We start from the raw sequence: 22,080 nt of genomic DNA, 5'->3' as shown, positions 1-22,080 counted from the left end.
AATTTATTTTGAATTTTATTCACTTTTTATACAGCAGATTCTTATTAGTTATCCATTGTACACATATTAGTGTATATATGTCAATCCCAATCAAGAATTCTTAAAGGGTACATAGACTCTAAACTTTCAGAGCAGTTAGCACTCTCAAAAGTATTCTGGAAAATGCACTGAACTATAAGATCAAATATAGCAAGTGGCTATTACAGTTCACTGATGTATCAAAAGCTTAGAAAATGAATATAATAGTGTTAGTCTTTCTTTAAAAGGCTAATGTCTATTAACAGCTAAAAACAGGGCACAGTAGGGGGTTAATATGTTGTTGTCTGAATCACTTTCATCAGTTTAAGTACCTATTAGTCCTTATTAGCAATGTGCTAGCAAGGTGCTATTGGTCTTTTAAAGTCTATTCTGCTTATTCTTAGTCTCTTTGCCCAGATAGATTCTTTGGCAATAGTATTTGAAACATAAAGTTTAGATATGTATTTTCCTTTAGCTTTTTGAATTTAAGATTTGTATTTGAAAAATGTTTTCTCCTTTTAGGACTCTGTTCAAAAGTAATTTAAATTGTTCAGCACATCTGTACACCTAATCTGTTATTATCTTATAATTTTCAACAGTATTAAAGTACTCTCCAAAATTTCTCTTAAGGGTAGATATCAAGATGAATCTTCTCAGAAACCAAAGCAATTCATGTGCTCTCCTAAGTAAGTACACTAATGCAGAACTGAGTAAGAAAGCAATGTTCAGAAAGTAAAACTGGACTGTTTATTAAACTAACTTAGTTCTAGCATAACCAATAGTTATTCTTTGGGTATCATAAATGTATTGTTTAAAAACTAAAATTCAAATAAAGAACTGAAAAACAACTTATTGTCAAAGTTTACTAAACCTAGTTTCAAGGATCAAACTTTGAATAAAATCTAACAAATTTTTTTTTGTAATAGTTTAGAACAGAAAAGTCATTTTGAGGAATTCACATTTGTGCAATGACCAAGTGTAGTGTAGTAATTTTAGAAAGCTTCCTAGTTCTAGCTCTACCAGTAATCAGCTGGATAATCTGGAGCAAATTATCTCCCTCTCTTGACTGTTTTTGTTGGGGGGTAGTGTTGGGAAACTGGGAGATAGAGAATCTCTAAGGGGTATTTCATCAGCTCTACAATTTAGTGTTTCAAAAGAAAAAGATTTTCTCCTTTTAGGACTATAGTCAGAAGTGAAATTAATGTAAATTGTTTAGCATACCTGTATGCCTCATCTGTTCTTGTTATTTTCAACAATGTGGAATGTACTCTCCTATTAAAACTAAACATACTTGGACATTTTCACTTATCCTGTTGAAGCGGTTCAGAGCAAGTCTCCCCAAAATGTGTCACCTTGGCATATGGATTATTTTGAGCTACAAGGTAATAGAGACCCTGTGGACTCAAGAGAAACTTTTGCCCCTCACTTAACTACCAAGAAGAATTTAAATTGGGGGTCTTTCCCAGAATCAGAATTATTAGCAGAAATAAATTTTATCTGAGTGACTATATCTGTATGGCAGGGCAAACATCTAATTACCAAACATCTGTTCTTCTTATTATCCTGTGAAATGTCCTTCCCCTCTTTGATGCCACAGACCCTTTTCCACTCCTCCTTAGCTCAGGATAGCATATGTACAGTTGACCCTTGAGCAACCTGGGTTTGAACCACGAGTCACCTATACATGGATTTTCTTCAATAAATATACCTGTACCTGCCAGTTCCATACCCACAGATTCAAACAACTTTGGATCATGTACTATGTTTATGATTCTCAGTTGGCAGAATCCACAGATGAGAAATCTGCAGATATGGAGGGCTGACTGAGACGAACATTCAAGGATTTTGGCATCTGCAATAAGTCCTAGAACCAATCCCCTGCAGATACTGAGTGACAACTGTACCTCACTTTACCTGTCTTTGAACCTCTCATGTATGTGAGTTTCCTGTATGTACAAAATTTTATTTTCTCCTATTAATCTGTGTCACATCAATTTGATTATTAGACCAGTCTAAAAAACCTCTGAAGAGTAGAGGAAAATTTTTCCTTCCCAACACTTTTGGCGAGCCAGCCAGGAGATCTCACCCAGTTGGGCACTACTCATTCCCAAGCTGCTGAAGTAGGAAGATTCTGGGACCTCTGACATGAGCCAACAAAAGGTAAGAATTCTTACCACATCAGACAGCCGGATCTCTACCTGCAGAGTCTGGTGGAAGAATGGTGGTGAAAGTCTCATTTTCTCCCTTTCTCAATTTAGATTAGCAGGAAAAAATACTTATGGAACTAGTTCCTTCAGTTTAGCAACTCTTGGTTATTTGGTATGAGTACTCATGGATTTTGTTGATCCTTTTCCTCCCAGAAATGGTCACTGTTTTCTTGTTCTATGTCTTAAGAGCTCGGCTTTGTGACTAGTGAAAATATTCTCTCTGGTCTCTGCCATCCAGGAGGTGCACTTACCAGGGTGCACCTGGTGGCCAGTTGAATAGACTAGGGTTTGGAAAATCTCTTTGTACTGGCTGTGCCAGTTCTCAAAGGAGTTTGTCCCAGTCCATAAGGGGCCTTTGCCATCTCAACCTTCATGGCTTTCAATGAAGGACTTTACTTTTTAGACTATCTTTGGAAGTGAACTTTCTGAATCTTATAAGGGCTGCATCTTTTTGCACTCTCTTATGGGACACCTCTCTCGTCCCTGGTTATGCCATAATAAGAAGGCTTATTGGTTTGAGTCACTATTGAGATTAAATTGACTATATTTGAAGACAAAACTTTTTTTCTTTCAGAGAGATCTCTTATCCTAAACAACTGCATACTGAAAGACAAAGTTAAGTGGATACAAAGAAGTATAACAGCTAGCCTTAGGGACTCCCTTAACAAAAGAATAGAAATTAAACTCCACATCCAACATAAATTCCCCCTTCTGAGAATCCAAAGAGTTAAATGCACCATTTTCTGGCACACCTGCTATTTCATGTCTAAGAACTGCAGTTCTGGAAGCTGTAGACATCTTTTTCAAAAGGCCAACACCTTACCAAGCTTGTTTTCTGTTCTGAGAACTTGGCCTGGTAACCATCAGGCTGAGGACTCCGAAATATGGCTGGACAGAAATGTGGGTTGAACTCCATTTGTGGCTAGGGTCCTACCAAACTGCTGCCAGCACTCAGGGGAATTACAACCTAGAATTACAATGGCTATTATGAGGAATTGGATCATCCAACTGGATAAGATAATTCAAAAAGTGCACTTAACCTACAGATTGGGAGAAAATATTTGCAAATGATGCAACTGACATGTAGCAACATGGATGGATCTAAAGATTATCATACTAAGTGAAATAAGTCAGAGAAAGACAAACATTATATGATATCACTTATATGTGGAATCTAAAAAGTAATACAAATGAACTTATTTACAAAACAGAAACAGACTCACAGACATAGAAACAAACTTACGGTTACCAAAGGGGAAAGGGGAGGGGGATAAACTAGGAGTATGGGATTAACAGATAGACACCATTATATATAACGTAGATAAACAACAGTGATTTACTGTATAGCACAGGGAACTATATTCAATATCTTGTAATAACCTATAATAGAAAAGAATCTGAAAAAGAATTGTGTGTGTGTATGTGTGTGTGTGTGTATATATATATATATATATACACACACACATATAAATATAAATGAAACACTTTGCTGTACACCTGAAACTAATACAACATTGTAAATCAACTATAGTTCAATGAAAAATAAAAAGTGCACTTAAAAGCAAGGGCTTCCAAATCAAATAGAATGGGATACCTATTTAACTGGTATGCAGGAGCCTCAAAAAGACTTCAAAATCCCAAAATAGCTTCACTGAAAGATCTGTTATAAAAGGCTTATGAAAAATGAAGACATGGGAGCTACCTAAAACAAGAGGACACTGAGACTAACGTTACTCCTAGGGTTCCCCTCTATCCTTTTCCTAATTTCACTAATTCTCTATCTGAATTGCCTTTCCACTCTGAAGAGACTATTAAACAGTTACCTTTTAAAGTAAGACCACTTGAGGCTACAGGTGATCCTCTTTAGATATCTTTCACTCCTTAGCCAAAAGCCAAACTAAGGACCATAGTTCAAAAGAATGTCTTAAAGCAGAGAGGATCCTCAAAAGTTTCTGTAAATGGATTACTTTCTGAGATTAGTGGATAATAACACGGGCAGAAAATAAGATGAGGGGCAACTGGTCTGACTGAAGTTGTGCCCATAGCTGATATTCAGAGCCTGACAGAAAATTTTTTATGCCTTCTCCCCTACGTGATAATAAAACTATGTACCCAGAGAGAAACAAGCAAATTGAGAATAATGTAGGTGGATGGGAGGATCAACCTATGACATCATTTAAGTTACAACCCAAATCTTTTGAGGACAAATCATTGCAAAACTGGAAATGCTGCTCTAGAGGCCCATTCAAGTTCCACCCATCGCCAAACCTCCCCTATTAACTAAAAACGGCTTGTAACCTCTCTGAGAACTCTTATCCAGACCATCCCCAATACCTCAGAATGAAGGGAAAGAACAGAAACAGAGGCTTTAAAAAAATACACAGTGCTGGACTTCCCTGGTGGCGCAGAGGTTGAGAGTCCGCCTGCCAATGCAGGGGACGCGGGTTCGAGCCCTGGTCCGGGAAGATCCCACATGTCATGGAACAACTAAGCCTGTGCACCACAGCTACTAATCCTGCACTCTAGAGCCCATGAGCCACAACTACTGAAGCCCATGTGCCTAGAGCCCACGCTCCACAACAAGAGAGGCCACCGCAGTGAGAAGCCCGTGCACCACAAAGAAGAGTGGCTCCTGCTCGCCGCAACTAGAGAAAGCCCGCACACAGCAACCAAAGACCCAACACAGCCAAAAATAAATAAATAAAATAAAAAAAAATACACAGTGCTATAGAAACACCCTTGCCCAAAATCTAGTTCAAGGACAAATACAAATCTTAGGTGCCTTCTCATAGATATTTGTTTCTAAAAAAGCTTAAGCCATCTGAGCAGATAAACTTAACTTATTCCAACTGTTATTTATGACTACTGAGTTTTGTAGTCATACCTGATTCATGGGAAAAAAATTTTTTCATAAGATCTCCATTTCTATCTGTATGTTTATTGTATGTCTATCTATGTATGTTATAGACAAGATACTTTTTTTTTAACCTCTGAATGGTATTGCCAAAATTCACTTATAAAAGAGCACTATGTAATTGGCATAAAATCAAACTTTTATAAATTAAGCATTTTTAAATCTCAGAAACACATCAGAAACTAACTCAAATGTTTTTTCAAGTTCCTGTGATCTATGATCATTTTTGGTAAATAAGAGCTAGTTTAAGTTCGTTGGTTTATTAATACAAGCATGTCATTTAGAGGTATCAACATTAAGTATAATACTTTCATTCTTCCTAGGTTTAAAGTCAAATAAGTTCATGATATCTGTTACAAAATTTGTCAGCCAAAAAAAAAAAACTCAGGATGATGACTGACATTGCCTAAGTTCTGATAAAGTTTTTGTAGGTAACCTGAACGTGACTGTTAAGAACACATGAATTAAATAAATGTAAATGAGGTAAGAGATTTAGGTGAACTTTTTAGTAATGAAAAAGTAATAAAGAACTTTCTTTTATGATTAAAGAGTTTCCCAAATCTCCTTGGTAACTTACACCCTTAAAGTTTTGCTAAATTAAGTTAAATAATGGTTAAGTTAAATTCATTGAATATCTAGGTCATTTCTAAATAAGCTAAAACACAGAAAAATTAATTACTAAACATAGGTTTATCTACTTTTGGATTTCTATTACAGAGAAACTAAAGAAAAAAAAATGGGTATGAGAAGCAAACATGTCTTCTGCCACAATGAAAGACTTTAATATTTAAAAGGGTACATGTTTCTAGAAATTATGAAATGTATTCATAAATTTGACAATCTAATGCCGGTTTAATAGTTCATAATTGCTTAATTCTTATTTCTCACTAGAAATTAAGGTTTCTAAGGATTAAGAATTCTAGTTAATGTATGTAATTAAGCCTATACATACAATATATAGGAAATAATAGGAGAAACAACTCTGTATGCAAGAAAACTAGGATATGTAATTAAGCCTATACATAAAATATATAGGAAATAATAGGAGAAACAACTCTGTATGCAAGAAAACTAGGATATGTAATTAAGCCTATACATATAATATATAGGAAATAATAGGAGAAACAACTCTGTATGCAAGAAAACTAGGATATGTTTTTGGCCAAGGAGAATATGAGATATGGAGATGTGTTTTTGCTGAGAGAGAGAGAGAGAGAGAGAGAGAGAGAGAGAGAGAGTTTTAACTTGTGTGGTCAAGAAGGCTAAAATAATGAATTTTATTGTAAGAGTTATGAAATTAAGCTTAAAAATCAACAGTGTCCTTACTTAAAACTGGAACTTAATTTTTTTCATCTGTTAAAAGGACAAAGTTCGGGCTTCCCTGGTGGCGCAGTGGTTAAGAGTCCGCCTGCCGATGCAGGGGACACGGGTTCGTGCCCCGGTCCGGGAAGATCCCACATGCCGCAGAGGGGCTGGGCCCGTGAGCCATGGCCGCTGAGCCTGCGCGTCTGGAGCCTGTGCTCCCCAGCGGGAGAGGCCACAACAGTGAGAGGCCCGCGTACAGCAAAAAAAAAAAGGACAAAGTTCTGTTGGACTATTGGTCATCTCCTGATAAGAGATTATGAAAGATTTTTTATCTTTTAAGTAATCTGCCTAGAAAGCCAAGATTTTGTGTATTTTAATTTTGTCTTGATCAGGTCTTTGATTACTTTAGGAAAACTGAGTCCTCAATACTAAAAGAGCTAAATTTTGCTTTCAACTGTGTAACCTTTTGTATTTGCCTTTGTAATCTTGTATTATCACTTTGGTCAAATAGATAATTAAGTATTGTTTCATAATGATCTGTGATCCTATTTAGTCAAGTGTCCAAACCTTTTAATATGTTTGACAAACTTCCCAAAACCAAATACTAAAGTCCTTCTGACCTCTCGCTAAATTTGGGATTTTTCAGAGGGCCCCTAAAACATCTCAAAGGATTTGCTCTCTCTTCTTATAAAAAGAGAGATGCTACATTAACTAGGCTTATTTGGTATGTTAAATTACGTGGTAAGCATCGTCAAATAAGTGATGCTAAAACCTTCTTACATTACATTTGTGTAGATCTATGTTATTAACATAATTGCTCCTGAAATAATAAGAAATTCTTACAAGTCTGATGTGTCTTGGTATTATGTTATAGCCATAATTCTAGTTACTATCCTAAAATGTTGAATGTCACAGAAATAACCAAACTTCCTGGTCAATTCCATTATAATGAACTCTCATCAAATCTGTAATAACGTATATTTAAATCATTTGTTATTTACAGTTACTGTTGTACTCTGATGTTTTACAAAAATGTTCCTATAAAAATAGTCCTGTAAAAATGTTTCATCTTCAAGGAGATTCACAGAAAAGACCTGAGAAATACTCTAGAATGCAGGTTTTTGATAAGTTTAGGATCTATATAACATGGAACTGGGTAAGAAATACTAAAACTTTAATAGAAAACTGATTCATAAAGCTGCTAACCTAAGATGAAGATCAACAACAATTAATTACAAGAGACTACATGAGCTAATAAGGATGATAATTTTTATGACTTCTCATGCTGGTTCTCTAATGTTTTGTTTTCCAGATATAAGGAAACCTTTCCTCTTAAGCTCACTATGACTTTCAGCAATTTGGTAAATTATACCTTTGGAAGCAGAACTGAATCATTTCTTTCTCCCTATCCGATCCTTCCAGAATTTGGAAACTCGTAGTGAATATTCTTATTTACATGGCAGTATAGTTATTTGCATAACTTCAAAAGGAATCTACTCTACTTATAACAGGATACAACTGGAAACACTGGTTGTATTGCCAAGGCTTTGGCTGGAATGTCATGTTTGAGAACGCCCATAGACTCAGGTATGACCAAACAGCTTTAAGGAACTAAGACTGACTTTATAGAGACAATAAAGCCCCCTGGAAAAACAGCTTGGTAACTTGCTTACAGGGTTCACAGCAGCCTTACCAAATGGGTCAGGAAGGTCACTTCCTGGCAGGTACAGATACCTTGGGATTTTGGGGGGCCTCAAGAAGGGAGAAATTCACCCAAGTCTACAGGTATTACATGAGAGTCTTATGACAAGCTCTTGGCTTGGCTTCCTGGGCTTGAGAAGTAATATTTTAAAATTCCATCTGAGACTCCTTTTTTTTTCTTGTAATAACCTATTCTTTTTTTTTAAATACATCTTTATTGGAGTGTAATTGCTTCACAATGCTGTGTTAGTTTCTGTTGTACAACAAAGTGAATCAGCCATATGCATACAAAAAATATGGAACACTTCGTGAATTTGCGTGTCATCCTTGCACAGGGGCCATGCTAATCTTCTCTGTATCATCCCATTTTCAGTATATGTGCTGATGAAGCAAGCACTGAGACTCCTTTTGAAAAAGTTCTAGGAAAGCGGATTTAAAAGAGCCTATATGATCAATTGCTATTATTGCTACACTTATGTAAATAACCAGAACAAGTTTATTGAACTTAGACTTATTTTGCAAACAAGGTAGTCTTACTTTGGCTAACTTTAGTTAAAATGGAGGTAATTTTAGAGAAAAAATTATGTTTCATTAATACACCTTTGTGAATATTAGATTCTATACTGTTTTTTTTTTCTTAATTGGGGTATAACTGATTTACAATGTTGTGCTAGTTTCAGGTGTACAGAAAAGTGAATCTGTTATACATACACATATATCCACTCTTTTAGATTCTCTGCCCCATACACCATTACAGAGTATTGAGTAGAGTTCCCTGTGCTATACAGAAGGTCCTTATTAGTTACCTATTTCATATATAGTAGTGTGTATATGTCAATCCCAATCTTCCAATTTATCCCTCCCCCCCCATTAGCCTCCAGTAACCATAAGTTTATTTTCTACAACTGTAACTCTATTTTGGTTTTGTAGATAAGTTCACCTGTAGCCTTTTTTTAGATTCCACATATAAGTGATATGATATTTGTCTTTCTGTGTCTGAGTTATTTCACTCAATATGATAATCTCTAGGTCCATCCATGTTGTTGCAAATGGCATTATTTTGTTCTTTTTTATGGCTGAGTACCTATAGGTGCATGTATCTTTTCAAATTATGGTTTTCTCCAGATATATGCCCAGAAGTGGGATTGCTGGGTCATATGGTAGCTCTATTTTCAGTTTTTTAAGGAACCTCCATACTGTTCTCCATAGTGGCTGTACCAATTTGCATTCCCACCAACGGTGTAGTTGGGTTCCCTTTTCTCCACACCCTCTTCAGCAGTTATTGTTTGTAGATTTTTTGATGACGGCCATTCTGACTGGTGTGAGGTGATACCTCATTATAGTTTTGATCTGCATTTCTCTAATAATTAGTGATGTTGAGCAGCCTTTTTTTATTATCAATCTTACTTTTTTTTTTTTTAGATGTTGGGGGTAGGAGTTTATTAATTTATTTATTTTTGCTGTGTTGGGTCTTCGTTTCTGTGCGAGGGCTTTCTCTAGTTGTGCCAAGTGGGGGCCACTCTTCATAGCGGTGCGCGGGCCTCTATTGCGGCCTCTCTTGTTGCAGAGCACAGGCTCCAGACCCGCAGGCTCAGTAGTTGTGGCTCATGGGCCTAGTTGCTCTGCGGCATGTGGGATCCTCCCAGACCAGGGCTCGAACCCGTGTCCCCTGTATTAGCAGGCAGATTCTCAACCACTGCACCACCAGGGAAGCCCCTGTTGAGCATCTTTTCATGTGCTTTTTGGCCATCTGTGTGTCTTCTCTGGAGAAATGTCTATTTAGATCTTCTGCCCGTTTTTGATTGGGTTATTTGTTTTTCTGATATTGAGCTGCATGAGCTGTTTGTATATTTTGGAGATTAATCCCTTGCTGGATGCTTCGTTAGCAAATATTTTCTCCCATTCTGAGGGTTGCCTTTTTGTTTTGTTTATGGTTTCCTTTGCTGTGCAAACGCTTTTAAGTCTAATTAGGTTCCATCTGCCTATTTTTGTTTTTATTTTCATTATTCTAGGAGGTGGATCGAAAAAAAATCTTGCTGTGATTTATGTCAGAGAGTGTCCTCCCTATGTTTTCCTCTAAAAGTTTTACAGTATCCAGCCTTACATTTAGGTCTTTAATCCATTCTGAGTTTATTTTTGTGTATGGTGTTAGGGTGTGTTCAATTTCATTCTTCTACATGTAGCTGTCCAGTATTCCCAGCACTACTTACTGAAGAGACTGTCTTTTCTCCATTGTATATTCTTGCTTCTTTTGTCATAGATTATGTGACTATAAGTGCATGGGGTTATCTCTGGACTTTCTATCCTGTTCCACTGATCTATATTTCTATTTTTGTGCCAGTACCATACTGTTTTGATGACTGTAGCTTTGTAGTATAGTCTGAAGTCAGGGAGCCTGATACCTCCAGCTTCATTTTTCTTTCTCAGGATTGCTTTGGCTATTATGGTCTTTTGTGTTTCCATACAAATTGGAAAATTTTTTGTTCTAAATCTGTGAAAACTGCCATTGGTAGTCTGATAGGTATTGCACTGAATCTGTAGATTGCTTTGGATAGTATAGTCATTTTCACAATATTCATTCTTCCAATCCCAAAACATGGTATATCTCTCCATCTGTTTGTGTCATCTTTTATTTCACCAGTATCTTATAGTTTTCTGAGTACAGGTCTTTTGCCTCCTTAGGTAGGTTTATTCCTAGGTATTTTATTCTTTGTGATGAAATGGTGAATGGGATTGTTTCCTTAATCTCTCTTTCTGATCTTTCATTGTTAGTGTATAGGAATACAAGAGATTTCTGTGCGTTAATTTTGTATCCTGCAACTTTACCAAATTCGTTGATGAGACCTAATAGTCTTCCAATAGCATCTTTATGATTTTCTATGTATAGTATCATGTCATCTGCAAACAGTGACAGTTTTACTTCTTTTCCAATTTGAATTCCTTTTATTTCTTTTTCTTCTCTGATAGTCGTGGCTAAGACTTCCAAAACTGTTGAATAAAAGTGGCGAGAATGGACATCCTTGTCTTGTTCCTGACCTTAGAGGAAATGCTTTCAGCTTTTCACCACTGAGTATGATGTTAGCTATAGGTTTGTCATATATGGTCTTTATTATGTTGCGGAAGGTTCCCTTTAAGCCCACTTTCTGGAGGGTTTTTTTTTCTTTTATCATAAGTGGGGGTTGAACTTTGTCAAAAGCTTTTTCTGCATCTATTGCAGTGATCATACGGTTTCTATTCTTCAGTTTGTTAATGTGGTGTATCACGTTGATTGATTTGTGTATATTGAAGAATCCTTGCATCCCTGAGATAAATCCCACTTGATCTTGGTGTATGACCCTTTTAATGTATTGTTGGATTCTGTTTGCTAGTATTTTGTTGAGGATTTTTGCATCTATGTTCATCAGGGATACTGGCCTGTAGTTTTCTTTTTTTGTGACATCTTTTTTCTGGTTTTGGTATCAGGGTGATGGTGGCCTCATTGAATGAACTTGGGAGGTCCTCAGCAATCTTTTGGAAGAGTTTCAGAAGGGTAGGTGTTAGCTCTTCTTTAAATGTTTGATAGAGTTCGTCTGTGAAGCCATCTGGTCCTGGACTTTTTGTTTCTTGGAAGATTTTTAACCACAGTTTCAATTTCAGTACTTGTGATTGGTCTCTTCATATTTTCTATTTCTTCCTGGTTCAGTCTTGGAAGGTTGTGTCTTTTTAAGAATTTGTCCATTTCTTCTAGGTTGCCCATTTTATTGGCATATAGTTGCCTGTAGTAATCTCTTATGATCCTTTATATTTGTGTGCTGTCAGTTGTAACTTCCCTTTTTCATTTCTAAAATTGTTGATTTGAATCCTCTCCCTTTTTTTCTTGATAAGTCTGTCTAAAAGTTTATTGATTTATCTTCTCAAAGAACCAGCTTTTAGTTTCGTTGATCTTTGCTGCTGTTTTCTTTGTCTCTATTTCATTTACTTCTGCTCTGATCTTTATGACTTCTTTCCTTCTACTAACTTTGGGTTTTGTTTGTTCTTCCTTCTCTAGTTGCTTTAGGTGTAAGGATAGGTTGTTTGAGATTTTTCTTGTGTCTTGAGGTAATATTGTATTGTTATAAACTTCCCTCTTAGAACTGCTTTTGCTACATCCCATAGGCTTTGGATTGTCATGTTTTCGTTGTCATTTGTCTCTAGGTATTTTTTGATTTCCTTTTTGATTTTTCCAGTGATCCACTGATTCTTTAGTAATATATTGTTTAGCCTCCATGTTTGTATATTTTACAGGTTTTTTTTCCTGTAATTATTCTTATCTTATAGTGTTGTGGTCAGAAAAGATGCTTGATATGATTTCAAGTTTCTTAAATTTATCAAGGCTTGACTTGTGACCCAAGATGTGATCTATTCTGGAGAATGTTCCGTGAGCACTTGAGAAGAGTGTGTTCTGCTGCTTTCAGATGGAATGTCCTATAAACATCAATTAAGTCTACCTGTTCTAATGTCATTAATGTCATTTAAGGCTTGTGTTTCCTTATTAATTTTCTGTCTGTATGGTCTATCCATTAGTGTAAGTGGGGTGTTGAAGTCCCCTACTATTGTAAACTGGACTGAGTCCTGAATTCTTTTAATTTCCTCCAATATTTGGCTACAACTCTCCAAACTAATGTTTACAATTTTTCTCCCACCCTTCTGATTTGGAGTCATTGAGAACTAAAACTGCCATTTTTCCAAAGCCATACAAGCTAAAGTTTGACAACTTGATACAAACTTCAGAGAAATCACAACAGCTCATGTATGGACAATCTTTGTGCCTACTGCTGTATGGCCATTCAAAACAATCACCAAAGACATACAAACTGCAAACCAGGAAAATCTATGAGATTGTCACTGCCTGCCCTCACTCCATCTGAAGATGCTTAGAGACAGACATCTAGAAATTCTCAGCTGCCTGCCTTCAGAATTCAGAAATTGGGATTACAGTCTGCCCCAATTAACTATTATTTTTCTTTTATTTCCATAAAAATGCCTCTTGTTAAACACCTGACTGCTTGCACCATAGGCCTACCTTGGGAAACCCACCTGCATCACTGCCTCCTGAAATGAGACACAACTGTTTAACTGAACTGACTTACTCGCAGGACTAAGACACTGATTCAGTGAGATAAAGTAAACTACCAAACTCAACTTCCGGACTGTGAAACTTCTTGGGGAAGTTGCAAAGGTGGGACGGAAGGGGTTCCAAATGAGCCTCCCTAAAATGTGCCACCTTGGCATGTGGATTGTTTTGAGCTAAAAGGCAATCAAGACCCTGAAGACTCAAGAGAAACTTCTGCCCCTCCCTTAACTACAAAGAAGAATTTAAATTGAGGGTCTTTCTCAGAATCAGAATTATTAGCAGAAATAAATTTTATCTGAGTGACCCATCTGTATGGCAGGGCAAACATCTAATTACCAAACATCTGCTCTTCTTATTGTCCTGTAAATTGCCCTCCTCTCCTGTGAAGTCCCAGGCCCCTTTCCATTCCTTAGCCCAGGATGCCATATACACCTCATTTTACCCTTCTGTCTTTGATACTCTCAGGTATGTGGGGTTCCTGTATGTACAAAGTTAAATTTGACTTTCTCTTGTTAATCTGTCTCATGTCAATTTAGTTATTAGACCAGCTGAAAGAACCTTTAAAGGGTAGAGGAAAATTTTTCCTTCCCAACACAGTTTAATTCTTTCCAAACCAAAAAGATGTTAAACTGCATATTGACAAAACACTGTATTAAATCATTAGTGGAATTATAAATAGATAAAACTCTTTGGAGGGCAACTTACCAGTATCTCTCAAAATTTAAAACACATAAGCCACTTGAGCCAGTGAATGGTAGCAGAAAGTCACCCCAAAATAGGTCACTTTATCATACGGATAATTTTGGGCTGAAGGCAACAGAGAAAAAGCAGATACAAAAAAGTCATCTGCCCTCCCCAACTTACCTAAAAGCTGGACGTAAATTTCTAACAATGCCTTCCCTCCCCTCTCTACCACAAGACAGAAGTTAACCACCAGATTAATCACTCTAGACTCTTAACAGCCCAGAGAGGCACCAGAGGAATCTACATAGCAAACCTACTTATTAGCCCTTACCATACAATAGTTACCCCCCAAATATTTACCTTCTCACAATCTGCCAGAAACTCAAAGTCCTTTTCCTTTGTATTATCCCTTCTCTACAAATCTATTGTTCTTTTGTTAAGATGCTATATAAGGCCAAGTGCTAACCATCCTTTCGAGTTATTACTGAATATTCCTCTGTTTTTGTGTTAATAAACTTGTGTAGTTTCTTTCTTGTTAATCTGTCTTTTGTCTAATTTACAGGGTCCCAACCAGAGTATTTAGGAGGGTAGAGAAAAAAGTTTCTCCTCCCCTACACCAACAGTTCCACTTGTAGGAATTTATTCTACAGATATACCTGCACATTTGCAAAACTAAACACATACAGGAAAACTCACTGAGGTATCTTTCAGAATAAAATACTGGAACAATATAGAGGTTCATCAATAGAAAACTGGGTTTTAAAAATTATGTTATGTCCATACAGAATACTCTAAAAGAAATTGAGGTTGCTCTATATATCCTAATATGAAAGAACAAAAAATGCAATGTGCAAAAACAGTGTCTACAGAGTATATTACTGTGTGGTCACGCCACTCAAGGTGGCTGTTCTCTTGTTCTCTGTACATCCCCTGCTTGACCAGTGCCTGCTTCACCTACACCCTACTCACTGGACTGACCTTCCCGTATACTTGCCCCAGGGCCCAGCCAGTGATTGTTCTTATCAAAGGGGCAGTGAGGGGCACGCACCTCTGCTAGTTTCCCTGGTAAATGATAAGCCAACCTGACATCAATTCCCCCTGTAACTGGCAATCACCCCCTACCCCACCTCTGGTGAAGACCACCACCATGTCCTGCCCGCCATCTGCGACACACAGTGCGGTGTCATTCCAGGACCCTGCTTCAGACACGTAAGATTCCCTCTATCCATTAAACCACTGATGTCTCTGTTGCTGACTCCAGGCTCTTTCTTCGGTCTTGAAACTGGGCAAATACAGGCCTTGCAGGCCTGCAGGGTGCAGCCCAACAACTCCCATCTGTTTTTTGTTTTTAAAGACATATATGTAAATACTTGTGCATGTACAGAATATCTCTAGAAGGATACACACACACACAAATGAGTAATGATGTTGACTTTGAGAGGGAAAAACTGGGTGGCTAGTGGATGGGGTTGCAGACTCATGTTTTACTGTGTATCTATCTTTTGGTAACTCTGGAATTTTGTGCCATGTCTATACTGAAAATAGTTCAAAAGACTGTTTAAATATATTAAAGAGAGATGAAGGATACGATACTGTTTCTGTTCTCAAGGAACTTAAAATGTCACAGAGTGTAAATTCATTCATTTAGTAATATTTACCAAGAGTCCTTTTTTATACCAGGCCTCTGGGGGATATATCCCTGCCTTCATGGAGCTTACTTCCTAGAGGAGAGTTATGTACAATATTATGGTGGCCAGAGAAAGAGAGTATAGTCCAAGTAAAGCAATAATAAGAGAGCAGACTTCTGACAATCTCAATTTTCACATCACTATTCAGAAGTAAAAACAGTCTAGGTTCCCCTAAAATAGATTAGCAGTAGCAAAAAGAACAGTGACAGACGTAAGTACAAGTTACTAGAAGCAGGAACACAAAGAGATACATTAATGGCTGACAATATTACCTGAAAGCAAGAGACAGAAAAAATTTAAAGTAAACACGAAACCAAGCTATCACAATATAATTCAAGCATTCTCCAATTAGGGACTCAGTTACACTGCAAAGATGTTAATTATAGTCAAGTTTTTAGGATCTCAGTAGGCATGTTTTCCATGGGAAAATGCTATACATACTTGGTGTTAAGCTTCATAAACCATCCCACAAAAGGTTATTTAACACTATTAAGTATGTGCATGAAATACTTTCTACAGGATATGTATACTATGGATTACTATGCTTCTAGCAAGGAAAAAAAACAGAACGGATGCCAAGAGGTGGCGCAGTGGTTGAGAGTCCACCTGCCAATGCAGGGGACACTGGTTCGAGCCCTGGTCCGGGAAGATTCCAACTAAGCTCATGCGCCACAACTACTGAGCCTGCGCTCTAGAGCCCGCGAGCCACAACTACTGAAGCCTGCGCACCCTAGAGCCCGTACTCCACAACAAAAGAAGCCACGGCAATCAGAAGCTGTGCACTGCAACGAAGAGTAGCCCCCACTCGCCACAATTAGAGAAAGCCTACACGCAGCAACAAAGACCCAACGCGGCCAAAAATTAATTAATTAATTAATTTAAAAAGAATGCCTCCTAAATTACTGCAGGCCTTGCAACAGAAGTGGTGACTCTTCTACGGAGGGACTGGAACAGAAGCAGGGACAGAGTCTGTGGCAACAAATGGTTGGGATTAAGGCACGATAGGTTCATCTTTCCTTTCCTCCTTCTCTTTCTTCCACACCACCCCCATCCCCAATCAAAGAACAGCACTGAATAGGATAAGAGTGGAGAGGTGATGGGGAGGGTTAAAGAAAGACAGCATTCTTCCTTACGTCTGATACAGAGGATCAGATCTCAATAGGACACTGAAATGGAGAGGAAAAGAGGGGGTAAAAGTTAAGCCGAAAGCAACAGAATTTACAAAAATCAAACAAAAAACAGAGAGACAGAAAGAAAGGAAGGAAATCCCTAGCCAGTTCAGTAAAGGAAATCACTCCTTACATTATACATAGGTACACATCTAAATCAGGGATTCGAGAAATGGTATCAGTTAGCACTCAATTATAAGTAACACAATTTCAATTCAAGGGATTTAAACAGTACAGGGAGTTTTTGGCTCATGAAACTAAAATCCAGGGGAGGATCTGCTTCAGGGTTGCCTGATCCAGCAGACATATGAAATTTCTTTTTGTCTCTTCATTCTGTCACCCACAGTGCAAGCTTCATCTCAAGGCCAGATTCCCTAGTGCCAATAGAAAGCTACAGCCACAACCAATTACATGGAAGAAAGCACATCTGTCCCAGAATTCTAAGCAAGAGTTCTGAAGTGTACTTTGCTTAGATCAGCCTAAATCACCCTGAATCAATTCCTGTAACCAGGAAATGGAATCTGATTGGCTAGATTCACTCAGAGGACCATTCCTAAAGCTAGAAGTGGAGCAGTTTCCCTCAAAGAACATGAGCTATGTGCGTGTGGTAAAAAACGGTGGACACTGGAATGAAAATACAGGTATACATCAAGAGAAGAAAAAATAGATACTGAAGAGGCAGCCACAGTGTTCACCCCAAGATGTTCAAGATGAAGATTCAGAGTCATTGCAAAATATTATGTACAGTATTGCCCATTCAAAAGACAGAAAATCTTTAGAATCATTCTTCTTACAAACAAAAGCCAAATTGGCTCCTGAGACTACTTCTACTAGTACTAGAAATGCTAGTTTAAAAAGAGTAATATAAATACAGAAAATAAAAGATCTATTTGAGACCTATATACTTTCTCATACCAATAGAAAATACAAAAGATGATATAAATAAATAAAAATTAAACATCTCACCCTTGGTTGGGGAGGACAGGTAAAGAAGACTGAAAGTATGTATGTCTGCTAGATTTTTAAACCTATGGCAGTAATAATTACAAAAGATATGGTACCAGATTAAAAATTATCAACAATAAATTAAAATCTTTCTCTAGAAATGCTGTACCAAACTTAAGAACTTAAGGTATCATGAATGAGAATTAACAGAAATCATTATCTCAAAAAGATTCTGTACTCCTATGTTCACTGCAGCATTATTCACAATAGCTAAGACATGGAAACAACCTCAGTGTCCACTGACAGATGAATGGATAAATAAATGTGGCTTAAAACATAAATGTAAGTCTAAGAGAGGAGGTCTTTTGCCCATTTTTCTTTAGGTCTTCTGTCCAGTTTTTGATTGGACTGGTTTTTTTTGTTATTGAGTTGTATGAGCTGTTTGTCTATTTTGGAAATTAAGCCCTTGTTGGTCACATCATTTGCAAATATTTTCTCCCAAGCCATAGGCTGTCTTCATTTTGTTGATGGTTCCCTTTGCTATGCAAAAGCTTATAAGTTTGATTAGGTACCATTTGTTTATTTTTGCTTTTATTTCTATTGCCTTGGGAGACTGACCTAAGAATACATTGCTATGATTTATGTCAGAGAATGTTTTGCCTGTGTTTCGTCTAGGACTTTCATGGTGTCATGCCTTATACTTAAGTCCTTAAGCCACTTTGAGCTTATTTTTGTGTATGGTGTGAGGGTGTGTTCTAACTCACTGATTTTACATGCAGCTGTCCAACTTTCCCAACACCACTTGTTGAAGAGACTGTCTTTTCCCTATTGTATATTCTTGCCTCCTTTGTTGAAGATTAATTGACCATAGGTGTGTGGGTTTACTTCTGGGCTCTCTATTCTGTTCCATTGATAAATATGGCTGTTTCTGTGCCAATATCATGCTGTTTTGATTACTGTAGCTTTGCAGTATTGCCTGAAGTCTGAGAGGGTTATGTCTCCAGCTTTGTTATTTTTCCTCAGGATTACTTTGGCAATTCTGGGTCTTTTATGGTTCCATATAAATTTTAGGATTATTTGTTCTAGTTCTGTGAAAAAAGTTGTCAGAAATTCGATAGAAATCACATTAAATCTGTAAATTGCTTTGGGTAGTATCACCATTTTAACAATGTTAATTCTTCCAATCCAAGAACATGAGATATCTTTCCATTTCTTTGAATTATCTTCCATTTCCTCCATATTAATGTTTTATACTTCTCAGCATATAAGTTTTTCACCTCCTTGGTCTGGTTTATTCCTGAGTATAAAAAAAAATGTGTACACAGACACACACATACCTACACCTACACACCTACATACCCACACACACACACACCCCCACACACACTGGAGTATTATTCAGCCACAAAAAAAAGAAGGAACTGCTATTTGGGCCAACATGGACAAACTTTGAGGGCATTACGCTAAGTGAAATAAGTCAGACAGAGAAAGACAAATACTGTATGATCTCACTTATATGTGGACTCTAAAAAAACCACACTCATAGTTTTGGTTTGGTTTAGTTTGGTTGCCAGAGTTGAGAGATAGAATTGGGGAGAATTGGGTGAAGGTGACCAAATGGTACAAGCTTCCAGTTATAACATAAATAAGTACTGGGGATGTAATGTACAGCATGGTAACTGTAGTTAACAATACTATATTGTATATTTGAAAGTTGCTAAGAAAGTAGATCTTTAAAGTTCTCATCAGAAGAAAAAGACTGTAACTACGTGAAGTGATGTTAACTAAACTTATTGTGGTAATCATTTTGCTATATATATATATTGCAAACCATTATGTTGTAAACTTTGAATAAATATAATGTTATATGTCAATTATATCTCAATAAAACTGGAAAAAATTAAAGAATTAACATAACATGGAAAAGAATCATTTAGAAATATTGTTGGTCTTCTTTGGCCTCAGCGCCTGAGCAACCCAGAACCAAAATGGTTTTCAGCACCCACTATACAGACTGCTGTCTGCAGACCTCCTCTCTCAGCTCCCAAGCATGCAGCATTGAATGCACAGTCCTGGAAATGGATAGGGTTGCCCTTTCCAAGGGAAGCCCCCTTCCCACCACGTAAAAACCCTGGGCTGCCTGAGGGATATACATTATTCTACACAAGGAGGAAGGAAGTGATTAAGCATGTGGTTGTGGGACTGGAGCCTCACATCCCCTTTACACTCTTTATCTGTGGGGATGCTTATATTAAAAGATAATCAGGACTTCGCTGGTGATTTGGGAAACACCAAATCAGGTATAAGGTAACCACACCTCTCCAGCATTCATTATTTGTAGACGTTTTGACGATGGCCATTCTGACTGATACGAGGTTGCACCTCATTGATTTGCATTTCTCTAATAATTGGCGATGTGGAGCATCTTTTCATGTGCCTGTTGACCATCTGTATGCCTTCTTTGGAGAAATGTCTGTTAAGGTCTTCTGCCCATTTTTGATTGGGTTGTTTGTTCTTTTGTTGTTGAGTTGTACGAGTTGTTTGTATATTTTGGAAATTAAGCCCTTGTCAGTCGCATCCCTTGCAAAGATTTTCTCACAGTCTGTAGGCTGTCTTTTCATTTTGTTCTTGATTTCCTTTGCTGTGCAAACGCTTGTAAGTTTGATAAAGTCCAATTTGTTTATTTTTGATTTTATTTATTTTGCCTTGGGAGACTGATCTAAGAAAGTATTGCTACAATTTATTTCAGAGAATGTTTTGCCTACGTTCTCTTCTAAGAGTTTTATGGTGTCATGCCTTATATTTAAATCTTTAAGCCATTTTGAGTTTATTTTGTGTATGGTGTGAGGGAGTGTTCTAATTTACATGTGGCTATCCAGCTTTCCTAACGCCACTTGCTGAAGAGACCTCTTTTCTCCATTGTATAGTCTTGCCTCCTTTGTTGAAGATTAATTGACTGTAGGTAATGGGTTTATTTCTGGGATCTCTATTCTGTTCCACTGATCCATGTCTGTTTTTGTTCCAGTACCACACTGTTTTGATTACTGTAGCTTTGCAGTATTGTCTGAAGTCTGGAAGGATTATGCCTCCAGCTTTGTTCTTTTTCCTCAGGATTACTTTGGCAATTCTGGGTCTTTTGTGGTCCCATATAAATTTCAAAGTAAACAAAAAAAAACCTTTAAAATCATGTCAAATAAATAAATAAATAAAATACCTAGGAATCAACCTGACCAAGGAGGTGAAGGACTTATACACTGAGAACTATAAAACACTGAGAACTACAGAACACTGATAAAGGAAATTAAAGATGGTTCAAAGAAATGGAAAGATATTCCATGCTCTTGGATTGGCAGAATTAGTATTGTTAAAATAGCCATACTACCCAAAGCAATCTACAGATTTAATGTGATCCTTATCAAATCACCCAGGACATTTTCCACAGAACTAGAACAAATAATCCTAAAATTTTTATGGTCACCTATTTTTAAAAGTTAGTAGCAATATTCATTTCAGCGATGGAGGAAAAAACTGATTACGGGAAAGTGCAGTGTAGTCTGATGAACCAAGTAATGTTTGGGGAAATTTTTCCATAAAGGTATCTTTAAAAATAGTTTCAGCACTTATAGGGGTTTCACCTCTGGGAAAATATACATGTGAAATACTTTATTCACTAATAATATAAATAAGGTGTTAGAGTGATTCTTCTGTTAGAATTACCTAAAAACAATTCAAAAATCTGTCTCCTTTTTTGACATAACCTGAGTCACTGCTAGTCACCCCAACTTAAATTCTACATTCCAACCAACAAAACATCTTGCTGATGTCACCTGGATCTCAACTCTATCCTCAACTCCCATCCAGTCATTCAACAATGCTGAGCACCTAGTATATACTAGACAGTATGCTAAATGTACAAACATGGAGAAAACAGTTTTGCACTTCCAGAAGCTCAAAGAGGTGTACAATACTTCTAAAAGTATGATTAGAAGAACATCTATAATAGAATTATGCAAAGGCATTGTAAAACGTACAAATTCTTGGATCCTGCCCCACACTTACAGAATTAGAATCTTAGGGGGTAAAGCCTGAGTAAATGTGTTTTTTAAAAGTTCCCACGTTAAAATTAAAAATTAATTAAATGTACCCAAGTTAATTCTTTACATAATAATGTTTGAGAATTATTGTTATAGTACAGTAGTTCTCAAACTCTTTGGTCTCAGAATACTTTTAAAAATTACTGAGAGCCTATGATTCTGATTGGCACTAATTCCAACATATGAGTTTTTTCCCCCCACACCAAGCGATTCTCTGACACCAGTTAGGTGTCCTACAATTTAATCTACTTAAACACTATCTA

General features: G+C 37.0%; 1 protein-coding gene and 1 non-coding gene across 3 annotated transcripts in view; both read right to left on the bottom strand.

Moving 5' to 3' along the window:
- The window catches only part of TBCA (tubulin folding cofactor A), a 107,136-nt gene that overhangs the window by 68,778 nt on the left and 16,278 nt on the right, over positions 1-22,080 (bottom strand). The gene's annotated exons all lie outside the window — the stretch shown is intronic.
- On the bottom strand, positions 8,436-8,542 carry LOC116752473. Its single transcript, XR_004349538.1, has one exon. It is a non-coding gene; the product is annotated as a U6 spliceosomal RNA (small nuclear RNA).

This window comes from Phocoena sinus, chromosome 3 (assembly GCF_008692025.1).
Source record: "Phocoena sinus isolate mPhoSin1 chromosome 3, mPhoSin1.pri, whole genome shotgun sequence".
Taxonomy (NCBI): Eukaryota; Metazoa; Chordata; class Mammalia; order Artiodactyla; family Phocoenidae; genus Phocoena; species Phocoena sinus.
This window is presented reverse-complemented; position numbering and strand designations above follow the sequence as displayed.